The 6,480-nt window shown below is 40.6% G+C and overlaps 1 pseudogene; it reads left to right on the top strand.

Annotated features, from left to right (window-relative positions):
- Positions 1 to 3,246: 3,246 nt before the first annotated feature.
- On the top strand, positions 3,247 to 3,577 carry LOC102921896 (large ribosomal subunit protein eL30 pseudogene; annotated as a pseudogene).
- The last annotated feature ends 2,903 nt before the right edge of the window (positions 3,578 to 6,480 follow it).

Here is a 6,480-nt window from a genome sequence, read left to right as displayed (position 1 = left end):
GAAGATATGGTTGGAAGCCCATCTCAGTGTTATAACCCTCCTACCCATTCCTATGCCCTATACCTGTCTGTGGAGAGAGACAACCCCTCTGTGCTCTAGAACCTCTGCGTGGGTAGGTGGCTTTTACTCAGCATGGCAGATATTGTTTCGCTGAACCCCGTTACAGTACTTGGAATGTGAGACTCACTTCACCAGGACCCTTAACTGTTATATCAGCATATGTACAAGTAGCCTATATATTCTGCCCCACATAAGTGACTCCCTCACACTCTCTTCTCAGACAAGCATGAACCCTCCCAGATGTGTTGTTCCAGTCCTCCTGACAAAGATCCAGACTCGTTACAATGTTGGGGTGGGGGCTAAGTGAAAAGCCCTTTGGATTGGGAATTCACCTTGCTACCTTTCTTTTTCAGTTCTGCTCCACATGCGTCTGCCGAGCTTATTGTAGGTGGGACCCTATGCTTGGCGCCAGCTTTGAACAGAGCATGTTCATTTCCTGCCTCCGTGTAACTCCAAGTCTAGCCAAACACACTGGAAGAGAGTAAGACGGGAGGCCTTTGCAGTCAGGCTTCACGCTTTCCTACCAGGTGTCTGAACTGAAATGAAAACGCACATTTGCTTATTCCCATCAAGAATTTGAATTAGCCGAGGCGTATGATATTTAATACATCCTACGTTGTATGCATTGCATGTGTTATGATGAACTTACCTGCCTTCTTTTGGGAAGTTTGCATGTTGTTTCTTGGTCAGAAGTTACATTCTGTTTGTCGTTGTTTTCACTGCTAAGTGAAGCAACTGGAACCTACTACATCCTCAAAAATATTTGTTCAGTCATTTCTGTAATAGTTCTGTAACCAAGATCCTGGCTATCCTTCTCTTTCTTCCTATCCCTTTACCCTCCCTGTCCCTCCCCTCCCTTCCCCTTCCTTCTCCTCCTCTTTCTCTTTAATCTCTTCTCATCCTTTATTTTCTTACCTTTTCAATCCTCAAATTGTATTTTTTTTTACTTAGCTTCCAAATTAACGATATTGTTTATATTTTCTATATGTACATCATTGCACTTTGCTCATAGTCCACTGGACATTATTTCTAATGGCAACTGTAGTGTCCAGCTTCTCCTTCTACCTTTTGTTATTCACAGGAGACGGATAGAAGTGTGTCAGAAGGGTTGCCCATAGGGTTTATTAACCTTAGCGGCAATGCCTTCATTCATCCCATTGTTTCAAAACCCACTCATTCACACACATACCAGATGAAATAAACTGCAGCTTGTACTCTAGAAAGGACCAGCAAACTCAATGACTGCTCACAGACAGAAGACTTAAACAGAAATTGAACAGAACATCCTTCCCCTGTGGGAGAATCCCAAGCAGTAGAATGTATATGTAATCCGAGTCCCAGAAAAAGAATGCAACAGACAGAATAGCTCCAAAAATAACAGTAAAATTTCTCTTTGCTGAAAATAGCGAAGCATCAATGTTAAAAGCCAGCAAATCCCAAGAAGAGTAAATTCACTGAAAACCACACATATGCACAACACATTTAAACTGCTGGGATACAGAGACAAGTCCTAAAATAAGAACAAAGAGGGGATTCTTAAAAGCAAAGTCGAGGAGAATTGGAGGAGGGATGAGTTATCACAGGCGGGTGAACAATGAGATTAATGTGCAGTGTTTTTCAGAAAAAATGCAAAACAGTATAATGGCATCTTCCAATTACAAAAGATTAAAAGCCAATTTGGAATTCAATATCCAGCAGAAATATATTTAAAAACGTAAGGTAAAATGGAGACAGTTTTGAATAAATACAAGCTAAGAATTCAATTTCAGCAAGTGTATGATATGCCAAAGCAAGTGCTTCAAGTGGAAGTGAAACCATACAAATTGGAAACGATAATTGTGTAAAGTAACTGGGTTATTAACGTAAAAGACAGTTAATTATTTAGATAATGATCCTTGATACACACACACACACACACACACACACACACACACACATATATATATTTTACCACTTCAGGTTAGTTGATTTACTAAAATCTTTTATTTGGTCTTCTAACATTCTGCAAAGAACTGTTTAGCCCAGTGATTATCATAGATCTCTAGATTACTTTTCCCTTTCATAACTTTATCTCATAATGCTGGTCTCATTTAAAAGGGAGAACCATGTCTTCCTTGTCTACATTATGGAAGAGATTGTATGGAATTGCTGTTGATAACATTAGCCTGTGAAATGACTCTCGTTCCATTTGATTTCAGTTTATTTAGAGCACTTGTACTTTATCCATTATTCAATAGACTTTATGATACAAATTATGTCTACACGGAATTCGACTACTGAACCAGTGTTTCAAAAATTGTTACATTAAAATACCTGCAGGTTGTGGAGTCCAGTCCCAATGGATACATCTACAAAACAATCCCCACACCCAAGGTTCAGGGAGCATTACAGAAGAGGAGGTATAAACATTCTGAGAATTTGCTGTGAGATTGTGTCTCTTAGCAGTATCAGATGCTATACCCGAGAAATCTCACCAACATGACTGTCTAAGCAAGAGTTGAGCAAGGATGACACCAACGAACACACCAAAATGGACCTAGAAAAGCCCAGGAGGCCTCAAGCCTGCCCAGAGAACTAAAGGCAACTCAGGAAAGCTGAGAGTGAGAGAAATAGTTTTCTCCAATGAAGAGCACACTAAAAGGTTATCCAATACCAAATCAGCCTGAAAACATATACATACATTATGCAGACTGAGCAGAGTATACACAGGAATATACATCTATAAATATATACATGTAACAATAACTAATTTAAAAAGAGCCGTGAATATGAAAGAGAGCGAGGAGGGATACATGGAAGGGTTTGGGGGGAGAAAAGGGAAGGGGAAAATGATATAATTACATTATACTCTCAAAAATAAAATAAGTCACAAACTACAGTATCTCCAGTGACTCCCAATGTGGAAATCCCACCAGTCCATGCATTTTGCTTTTAGCAAATCTCAGTAACTTTGCAAAGCTTAGGGGGACCTAACCCAGTGAACATGATGCTCAGATCTCGATGTAGGAACTTTGTTAATGTGATCCACTTACCTTATTACATTATTTTACATACACAACCCATGAATGAAAGGCTCAGGAAAGCCTCAGCTGGATTTTGTAAAAAGTAATGTAACTGCTTTGCTAGCTCCCTGGCCATCTTGGTGGCTGCTCTTGGTTGGGAGCATCCCACACCTAAGGTAGAAAGATGGCCCCAGGAAAGAATATGGAAATAGTCTCTAGAGTTGGTCCGCTTGTTTTGAAAAGTGGGAAGTGTGTGTTGGGGTACAAGGAGACTCTGAAGATGATCAGACAGGGCAAACTAAACTGGTCATCCCTGACAACTGTGCAGCTGTGAGGAAATCTGGACTAGAATACTATGCCATGTTGGCTAACACTGGTGCCCAATACTACAGTGACAATAATATTGAACTGGAAACAGCATGCAGAAACTAGTACAGAGTGATACACTGGCCATCATTGATCTAGGTAGTTCTGATATTCTTAGAGGTATGTCAGAACACTCTAGAGAAAGGTAACCCAGCAAAGTTTCTCTTTACTAAACCTTGTCAGAACCCAAGGGGAAAACACAACCAATGACCAATTGATTTAGTAAGTGATGTTCCACCCAATCCGGGGCTCGGAGATGCACAAGTTCCAGAACTCTCATAAAATTTCAATTATTTATCTGTGTGGCAAGGATGAAATATTTACAAACCTCTGGTGAGAATCTATATTAAAAATGATTTGGCTTCAATATGGTTTTTGTTCTTGCTCTTGGTTTTACGTGCTTTTTATATTTAAGATTAAGGTATCACAAACTCAAACAGCTGTAGGAGCCAGGAAGGAAAAAAAAAAATCTGCTGACATTTGTCTTTGTTATGGCCGCGTTCAGTCACGAAAAATCTGTCTGGAAGTTCTTAGAGTCTGGTGAAGAAAATAGTCAAGATAGTAGACCAGAATTAGTCCTATGCAAACATGAAGTGTTCTGACCCTTCAGCAACCCTTCTTATCACAGACACATCCGATACACCCAGTGACAAACTTGATTAGCATATATGAAATCAGAGACCTGAAAACCGAAGGGGCCATAGTCAAAATATTTTAGTGGAATATTTGGAATCCTTTTAAAGTTAAAACTAATGTAAACCAATAATGCAAACAATGCTCCCAGAATTAATTATTCATGAGACAAAATGGAACAAAGAGAACAAATATAATAAAAGATTTTGCCTGGAACAGGCAAGGCCTCCTGTAACCCCAGCTATTCAGAAAGATAGACAGGTCTGGATCACAAATTCAGGCCAGCCAGGATACAGAGTAAATTCAAGGTCAGTCTGCACAGCTGTCTCAAAATGAAAAGAAAAGAGAAAAGAGAGAACTGAGTATATAGCTCAGAAGTTAGCATGCCAAGGCTCTAAGTTCTATCCCTGGTATCATAAAAAAAAAAGAAGAAAAAAAATCGGCAAACCTTTAAAACTGTAGTGCGGAGGCTGGGAAGAGGGCTTGAGAACAAGCATGAGGACCTGAGTTCGAATCCCTAGCACATACATTAAAAAAACTGGTCGTGACCACTCATGCCTATAATGTCAGCAATGGAGTACACGGACCAGTGGATGTTGTGAGCTCCTGGCCTGCAAGTCTAGCAAAAGTATAGTCTAGTGAATAGTCTAGTTTAATAAGAGACCTTTTTTGCAAGGGAGTAAGACAGAGAGCAACAGATGAAGATACTTAAATGACATTTTCTTACATCTCTGCATGTGTGCATGTGGGTGCCCTTGAAGACTCATGTGCGTGCGCGCACACACACACACACACACACACACACACACACACACACACACACGACCAATCACTTGAATAAAATTATGCGGCTCTCTCTACAAGCTGTTTGTGATCCAAATGATCACTGAGACTCTGTAACTGTAGATCTTATGAGTCTGGAACCAAGTGATAGGGAATGCTAAAACCCATGAGACACCTGCCCCTGTGCCTTGGACAATATCCCATCCAGTAGCTGCAGGGGCCTGACATTGGGTGTGCCCTGCCTCCCCTCATTTATCTACCAGCAGACTCTCCTGCCCTGTGGGGACAGGGTCTCTGACTGTCCTGTCTACACGGGAATTTAAATGCTACAGACTGTGCTGAGAGACTAATGGGTCGGAAGAGATTGTTCGTTCCTCCCTGCCTGCTTCTCCCACAAAGGGAATCGTATTTATTGCTTTAATTAGAGCACCAAGCTGTAGGAGGAAATGGGAGTCTTCAACTCCTCTCCTGACGGATTCAAAGTGGGGAGGCAACTTGGAGAATTTTGTGCAGCAGCAAAAGCAGGAGCTAGATAATTAGCACCGTGTGGTTAATAGTTTTACAAAGTGGGGGTTGGGGGGGATGAGAGAGGGGGTGGGGGGGTGAGAGGCCATCTAAGCATCTTTCACCAACTTCCAACAGTTTAAAGTGGGCTCCCCCAAAATAAGTCGTGGGCATTTGGAAGAATTTTGTTCAGTGAGAGTCAGCTCAGGATGCTGTCATTGTGGGGAGGGAGGAGGGCGGTGTTGATGTTCATCTTAACCTGCAGCAACTGTCATTGAATTGCTGAGCTGGCTTTCTCTGTGTGTTGAAAGGAAATAATAATTCCCTACAATTATTCCTCCAGGGAGAATTAAATTTGCCAACCCATTAAGGCAAGAAAAGACCAAGTTCCCTAAGATATTTTGGGAATTCAGCGAGGTCTCAATAAGTCATAGGTTTTTAAACATAATAACCTGGAGTGATTCCAAGAGTGAGTTCCCAAATCGTTAATGACTGGTGAGGTCTGGTGCAGGCCCATCGGAATAGAAGCCAGGCATTATGCTAAGTAGCTACACCATGCCTCCATGTTAAATCTGGGGCAGTCTCTTATTTGTATCTCTGCTTTGCTGAGAAAAAATAGATGTTTTGGTTGATCTCTAGCAGCTCTAACATAATTACAGGATACTTAATTGTAATGACTTTTATAAATTCTGAATAAGATCATGTTTCATTCATGTATTCATTCAGCAAGCACAACATCAGAGCCACCTTGTATTAAATATTTGAGCTACAATGATAAAGAACAGTGACCATAAACCTAGTCCTCAGAGCTTTACAGTTAGAGCTGAGGTCAGTACTATACCCTTAAAGATATGCAATACCTTTCCAGACTCTTCTCTCTGTAGGACTAAAGCAGCCATAGATAATACAGAAGAAAAGGGCAGAGCTGTGCTTCAGCAAAGCTTTATGAATATAAGTTGTTAAATTTCACATAATTGTTACATATTAAGTGTTATAATAGTTATGAAATTTTCTGACAACTTAAAAATGTGGGAGCTATACTTTGCTGATTAAGCTATTCCAGAAATATTTGGCCTTCTAGATTTTGCCTGTTGCCTAGAGGTCCTTGATCTAGAGCAGTCGTTCTCAACCT

The sequence above is a fragment of the Peromyscus maniculatus genome, chromosome 8 (genome assembly GCF_049852395.1).
Source record: "Peromyscus maniculatus bairdii isolate BWxNUB_F1_BW_parent chromosome 8, HU_Pman_BW_mat_3.1, whole genome shotgun sequence".
In the NCBI taxonomy this organism is placed as follows: domain Eukaryota; kingdom Metazoa; phylum Chordata; class Mammalia; order Rodentia; family Cricetidae; genus Peromyscus; species Peromyscus maniculatus.
Note: the sequence above shows the minus strand (reverse complement) of the source record. Positions and strands in the feature narration are given on the sequence as shown.